Below are 7,475 nucleotides of genomic sequence, written 5' to 3' on the forward strand. Positions count from 1 at the left end.
GCTCTGAATAAGGTCGCTATGCATCAGTACCAATTCCATGGCTCCTATCCAGAACAACAACAACCAACCTGAGGGGCTCATCTTCCTTCACTATATCTGACAGTATTCAGGTACTCTTAATCATGCAGTGTTCCACTATTCATCATAAGATTTACAATGACTAAATATTTGGAAGTAGTCCATGTCTGCTTCTTCCTAGTGCGTCTTTGTCTGGAGGCTTAGCTGAAACCTCTCCTCCATAAGTGACAACATAACCAGTTGTATAGCCTCTAGAACCGCAAGAACATGCAAGCCACCACAGCAAAACAAACTGAATGCTTGTTCCAAAACGTACACTCTCTGGAGCGTTGGTGGGTTGCTTAATCACTCTAAAGCCTGGCTTCATGCACTGTAAATTGGAGTTTATATTATGACACAATCCTTAGGGAATTTGTGAGAATTGAGTGAAGTAATACAGTGAGTTAGGAAGACTGTAGAAGTGTTGATGCATTTGAGTTATGTTGATGGAGGACAATATTAAAAGTCCCATGGACTGTGAAAAGAACAAATAAATCTGTGTTGAAAGAAGTACAGCCAGAATCTTCCTTGGAAGTCAGGATGGTGAGAGTTCTTCTCTCATAATCCAGATATATTATCAGGAGGGACCTGTCCCTGGAGAACATATCATGTTTGGTAAGATTGAGGTTCAGAGGAAAAGAGGAGAGTCCTAAGGATATGGATTGGCACAGTGTCGTCAAATGGACTTAAGCATTGCAGTGATTGTGAGGTTGGTGCTGGACCATTTTTTGTTCTTCATGTGAATATGGTCTCTCTGAGTCGGTACTAACCTGATGGCACCTAACAACAACAAGAACAAATGCAAGTGAAGCACTTAAAGCCCTTGGAGCATAAAAAGCAGTATGTAACTATTATTCATTTTAATTCTCCATTTCACTGGAAACTCTTTGAAGTCAAAGATAAGTTCAGATTTCATTTTCTGTCTTATACTTAAGACACTAATTCTACCTATTCTGTGTTCAATTTTTTTAATACTCAAAAATGTAGGGTCATTGGCACTGATTCAATTTCTATGTGTATCTTGCATGAATATTAGATTATTTCTAACATATCATACACATATGCTCAGGAAGCCTTGTACATAATCCTGGTATTTATTAATTTTTAGTTATTTGAATAGCCTCACATTTTCCTGAAAATCTGATGATTGCAATGCACAGAACTCTTTAAGTGAATTTATTGTTTCTCTTCTCCTCTCCCACATGAGCCTGTAATGATATAACATAATTTGCATAAATATCATTACATTTAGAACTTTTCATAGGGATAAAATATTTTTCTGTAAACATAAACTATTTTTTATGTTTCTGTTACTTTTGCATGATTTTCTAAGAAATATGTGTTTTAAGTTTCTCACATAATAGTGAATTGAATGAAATGATTAAAATAAAGGAAAATTAATTTTACATGTGGTATTTAATTTTTCATTTATTTGACTAGTATAAGCAATATTTCCCTGAGTCAATTACAGGAAAATTTCTTTGACACCTTTTTCCTGGGAAATGTTTAGAGTCTTTTCTTATTTCAGTGATTCAAAATTATAAATTATGCAAAGATTGGCATATCTAGTATTAGAACGAATAGTAACTATAAAATCACACAAATTATGGATTATATTTCTTATCCTACTGTAAATAAATACTTAGTATTTACTGTTATATGAGATAATTCAGACACATATTCCTCAGAAACATGCAAAATGATAGAAACAACTAGAGTAAAATAGTTATCATGAAATTTTCTAAAACTAATGATATGTATGTAAATAATTATATCATGTGATATCATCACTACCACATGTGTACATTAAGAGAAAACAATAAATGCATTTAAACAATTCTACACATTCTGTGTTATCTTCAAAGTTTTAGGAGAATATGAAATTATTCAAATAACTATAGAGTCCAGGTGTGGTACCGTAGGATAAGCATTGGACTACTAATAGCAAGGTCAACAGTTTAAACCCACCAGCCACTCTTCAGAAAGCCTGCATATGTTCTCAATGAGTTAGAACCAACTCGATGCCACTTACCCAAAGTGTAAATAACAGTACTATTTTTAAAATCTTGAGTTTAAATATGAACTATAAAATACAGGTATAATTTCATATGTGGTTTCCATATAATCTTCCTATTGTTGCTGTAACTAATCAACAAAGAGCTAGCACTGAACAGCTTACCTCAAAGTCAGTGGTTCAAACCCATCAATCACTCCTTGGAAATCTTATATAGGATCACTATGAGAAGGAACCAACTCAATGGCATTTAATAACAATAACAAGTGGCTAAAAAAATTCATAGTTATTATGTCATAGTTCTGATAGTGAACAATCATAAATTAATCTTTCAGGACTGAAATAAAAGTGTCAAAAAAGGCTGTGCTTCAGCCTTTTTGAAGAAATAATTTTGAAGAAATTATCCTTTTCCTTGACTTCTGTGTTTTCAGGAATCCATCTAATTGTCTTGAATAGTAGAATAGCTCCTTCTTCCATCCTAAAAATGGATAATTTTCACCTTAGTTTCCCTTATTACCTCTTATTTTTGTGTCTGCTCTGATATTCTTGCCTCCCTCACATAAAAACCATTGTAATTGCACTATGTCTACCAGAATAGTCCAGCATAATGATCTCAATCTCAAAATTCTTAATTTAATTACATCTGTAAAGTTCCTTTGCAATATCAGATAATACATTCACAAGTTACTGAGATCTTTATTATTTCTACCCCAATTTTATTTAAAATTGTATTTGAGCCAGATAACTTAAGCAGATTTCTAGTTAAAGTTAATTGTCTAGGCACACTTTCAACACACTAATCTTGTAACTCCAAGAGATTGACACTGAGTCCAAGACTTGATAGAAGGGAATCCCCAAAGTTGCACATTCTAAGTATTTTGTACCAACAAACTCATTTAAACAAGAAAGTGCAAAACCAGGAATTAACTGAGATTTTTTTCTTTAGTTTATGATGTCATTCAGCTATTCATTCCTTAAAAAGTATACTACAAAGTTGTATCTGCCAGAAATTGTGCTAGGTGCAAAGAATGTAAACTTTAAAAAGACATAATATAGCCAAGGGGACGTCAAAAATTTTGTGGAAAAAAATTCACTACATTTAATTTGATTTTCCACATACTTTTTAAAGCTACCTCATATTTATGACAGTCATAATCAAATGAAGAATGCAAATCTAAAGACCAAAATCATGTTTTTTTTTAATTAAAATATTGCTATGAATGTGTTCTATTTTTAGGCAACTGCTCATGTTTTTTGTTTTTTTTTCTTCTTTCTTTCATTTCATTTTAAAACACTGTTTTCAGTAAGCTATATTTTCTTCTTTGATACTAACTTTGCTCAAATTTTTTCAATAAAATATTTTCTTTCTTTTTATTTAAATAATACGGACTGTTATGACTTTAATTGTGAGCCCCCTGAAAACGTGGTTCAATTTGGTAACCCAGGACTTTAAATATTATGTAAGTATCCTCCATTTTGTGATCTGATGTAAGTATCCTATGCGTTATAAACCCTACCCTCTCTGATGATAATGAGGCAGGATTAGAGTCAGTTATGTTAATGTGGCAAGATACAATCCACAGGATGAGGTTGAATCTTAATCCAACCTCTTGTGAGATACAAAGCATTAAACAAACCAGCAGAGATGAACAGACATCAGTACCAGCCAGAAAGAAGAGCCAGAAGCAGAGTTTATCTTTTGAATCTAGATTTTCTGCGCTAGGAACATCCTAGACCTAGGGAAAGATTATTTTATATATGCTCCCTTTTCCTATACCATATCATCAATCCCAAAAGCTGACTGAAACAGAAAACTTTCTTCTGTAGCTGGCAACATAAAATTGGATTTCTGGCCAACTAAACCATGAGAAAATCATTTTTTAAAAGCCATCCTCTTGTAATATTTATGTTATAGCTGTACTAGTGCAGCTGCTGTTATTATTAAGTGCATCAAATTGATTCTTACACATGGCGACCTTGTATAGGGATTACAAGGAGCAGCTGGTGAGTTTGAACCACCGACCTTGCAGTTCAAACTTGTGATCAAGAACTTACCCTATGGTACCACACCAGGACACCAAATACAGCCATATAGACCAAAATCTTGTTGGAAGATAATTAAACTGGTGTTATGAATGAGTTTCATTTTTAGCCAATTACTCATATTTTTATTTATTTTCTTTAGTTTAAAACATTTTTCAGTAAGCTATGTATTCTTTGATATTAATGTTTGCTTAAATATTTTCTATAAAGAATTTATCTCCTTGATTTGAAAATAATATGGACATAATAAAAAAAAAAGAACCATTTTTCTGCCCTCCAGCATAAAACATAGTCACAGCACTCATTCTTGAGTTATTGCAAGCAACTTTGAGTTTGTCACTACTGTCACCCTTAAGATAACAGTGGCTCATAGGGTCAAATATTTAGGACATATTAAGAAAGTAGGAGAGCTCCTACAGGGAAAGCTAACAGCTTATGTGTACCTAAATTTCACAATCAACACAGATTACTGTCGTGTTCCAAACAAGTGTACATTTGGCTGAGCAGCTCAACACCTGTCCCAGTTTTAGTCACCATGCTGAGAGTGTCCATGCTTGAATCACTTCACAGATTAATTATTGTAATTCCTTAATGATTGGTCTCCAGCAGCAAGCTTCAGGGATAATGAAATCATGTGCAGATTCAAATGTTATAATGAAATAACAAAAACATATAAAACAAATGAATTGAAAAAGAATATTTCTATTTAAAACCAAATAAAACATGTCTTCTATGCTTATTATATTTTAGGATTATTTGATTACAAGCAACAGAAACTCCTTTAGCTCAAATCAAGCAAAGTATTTTTTGTTAGAAGAATATTTGGATCTGAGAGAATCCAACGGATACAGAAAACCATAACTAAAAATGTAAAAATTATATAATCAATAAAATTGAAACAACACTTTCTTAGGAAGCAAGAGATGAGGCTAAAATCAGACATTACATAGTGGTTATAAATTAAGCTGCTAATATTAAGGTCAGCAGTTTGAAATTACCAGCTCTTCCATGGGAGAAAGTTGAGGCTTTCTGCTCTCATAAAGATTTACAGCCTTAAAAATCCTATGCAGGGTCACTGTGAGTCAGAACTGTCTCCCTGGCATACCACCATTACCACCACCAAAACATACATAGTTCAAATAGAGCACAAATCCTGACTAGGTTAATATAAATCCCTACATTAGAAACTTTTTAACCTTAGTTTTCATACCCAGATTCCTACAAAAAGGAATTCTTACAAAAGATGCCAAAAGATAAAACAAAAGCAGTCTGAATAGAAAAAGTAGTTTTCAGAACCATAGGCAGATATGTGTTAGAATTGTCATCGATTTAAAAGTTAACAATATTAATATGTCTCTAACAGACAAGTTGGAGTTCTGGTGTGGCACTGTGATAAGCACTGGACTTCTAACTACAAAGTCAATGATTCAAAACCACAAGTTGCTCTTTGGAAACCCTACACAGGGTCATTATAAGTCAAAACCATCTGGACATTACTTACTAACAACAAGTAGACAAGTTATTCAACATGCAAGTTCAGATAAGTAATTACAACATGAAGATGGAATTAATTATAAATGCTAGAAATTAAAAACACAGGAATCAAAACTAAGAATTCCTTTGTAAGATGCTGTGGTAGATTCAAAATGTCTAAGGAAAGAATAAGTAAACGAAGATAGAGCAATAGAAGTTACATAATTTTAAAGCAAAAAGAAGAAAAGAAAACTTACCATCCATAATCTGTGACAAACTATCAAATACAACAGCATATTCATAATTATAGCAGAAGAATTAACAGAAACAGCACAGAGCAGAAAAATATTTGAAGAAATGATGGCTGTATATTTTCTGAAATAGTGACAAGATACCAACTGTCATCCAAGAACCTCAGTGCACATGTAGGAGAAAAAATAAGAAAACAAACAAAAATATATCATATGCAACCTAAAGATAGCCAAAGGAAAAGATAGAATCTTAAAGACAAAGAAGGGGGTCACCAAACATACAGAGGAAAAGGCAAGAATTAAGACAGACTTACCGTTCTATTTTTATAGACCATGTAAAAATGTCATGTAGTTCCTGGGTTTCACAAAGGGTTAAGTGATCAACTGCTAGCCAATATGTTGGCTGTTTCACCCTACCCAGAGGGGTCTCAGAAGACAGGACTGGCTATCTGTTTCTAAAAGTTTCCACCTTTAGAAGTCCTATGGAGCAATTGTAGTCTGAATACGTAGGGTCGTCATGAGTTGGAATTAATTTGACAGTATAACTAACAAAAATAAGAAAAGTGTCATTAACAGAGAGACCATATAACTATGTCCTAAATTTTGAAGCTACATCTATTTGTTGATAACCCTAAAATGGCAGCAATGGAAATATTTCTTAAACTTGATTGCTATTGTTGTCATTGTGGTTAAGAACCATCGAGTAGGTTCCTACTCATACTGACCCTGTATAACATTTATGAGGGGCAGCGGATTAGTTAATATAAATTTATAATTTAGTTTTAATTGATTTTAAAATCTTTTCCCATTAGTTCCTTCCCATAATGTTTGTGTTCTAATTAGATTTTCACAATGTCCTTGTACAAATGTGATTCTCTTCTTAAAGCAATGCATTCCCACTTACACACAGTGAACATTCTCTTACATGCCACAATTTAAAAAGGGTTTGTGAAGAAAGAACTCATTAAATTTCTCTATATGCCTACGACAAACGGGTTAGTCGTAACTTTCAATCAAATTAACCAGAACATTATTTGAACTATATCGCTAAAAAAAAAGAAAAACAACACAAAACAAAACCTTTTTAAATGAAAGTATAGGAAAGGGCATCATGAAATACAGATTTTAAAAATACATTGATTACTATATTGATTATTTTTAAATGGTTGTAGTCTTTTTTTAAAAAAAAAACAGTTATAATAAGTGGATTAATTTGTGCTTCACTGAATGCATTATAAACTAATTATGGAAACTTAAAATGTCATTAACTTTATACTCCACAAATTTAGCAAGCCAGTCAATCTCAACTAAATTCTTGAATATCTCTTTAAAATCAGTCAGCATACAAAAGAAACAAAAATTATATACAATGGTACTCTTTCTCTCTTCAAATAATTTCATCAAAAGTATCTACTTTATTATTTGTTACTTTTTCATGTTTTTCTAATCTCCGTTTTCCTTTTAAAAGTTATTAGGGTTCCATCAGTCCTGATGTGAAATTGTAAGACAAATACCTGACTATAAGATTGGAGGTTCCAACCCACCAGCTACACCTTGGAAACCCTATACACGATTGCTATGAGTCAGAACCAAGTCCATGACACTTAACAACATTTAAATTTTGTTGTATGTATATA

Source organism: Chrysochloris asiatica, unplaced genomic scaffold, assembly GCF_000296735.1.
Source record: "Chrysochloris asiatica unplaced genomic scaffold, ChrAsi1.0 scaffold00218, whole genome shotgun sequence".
NCBI classification, from domain to species: domain Eukaryota; kingdom Metazoa; phylum Chordata; class Mammalia; order Afrosoricida; family Chrysochloridae; genus Chrysochloris; species Chrysochloris asiatica.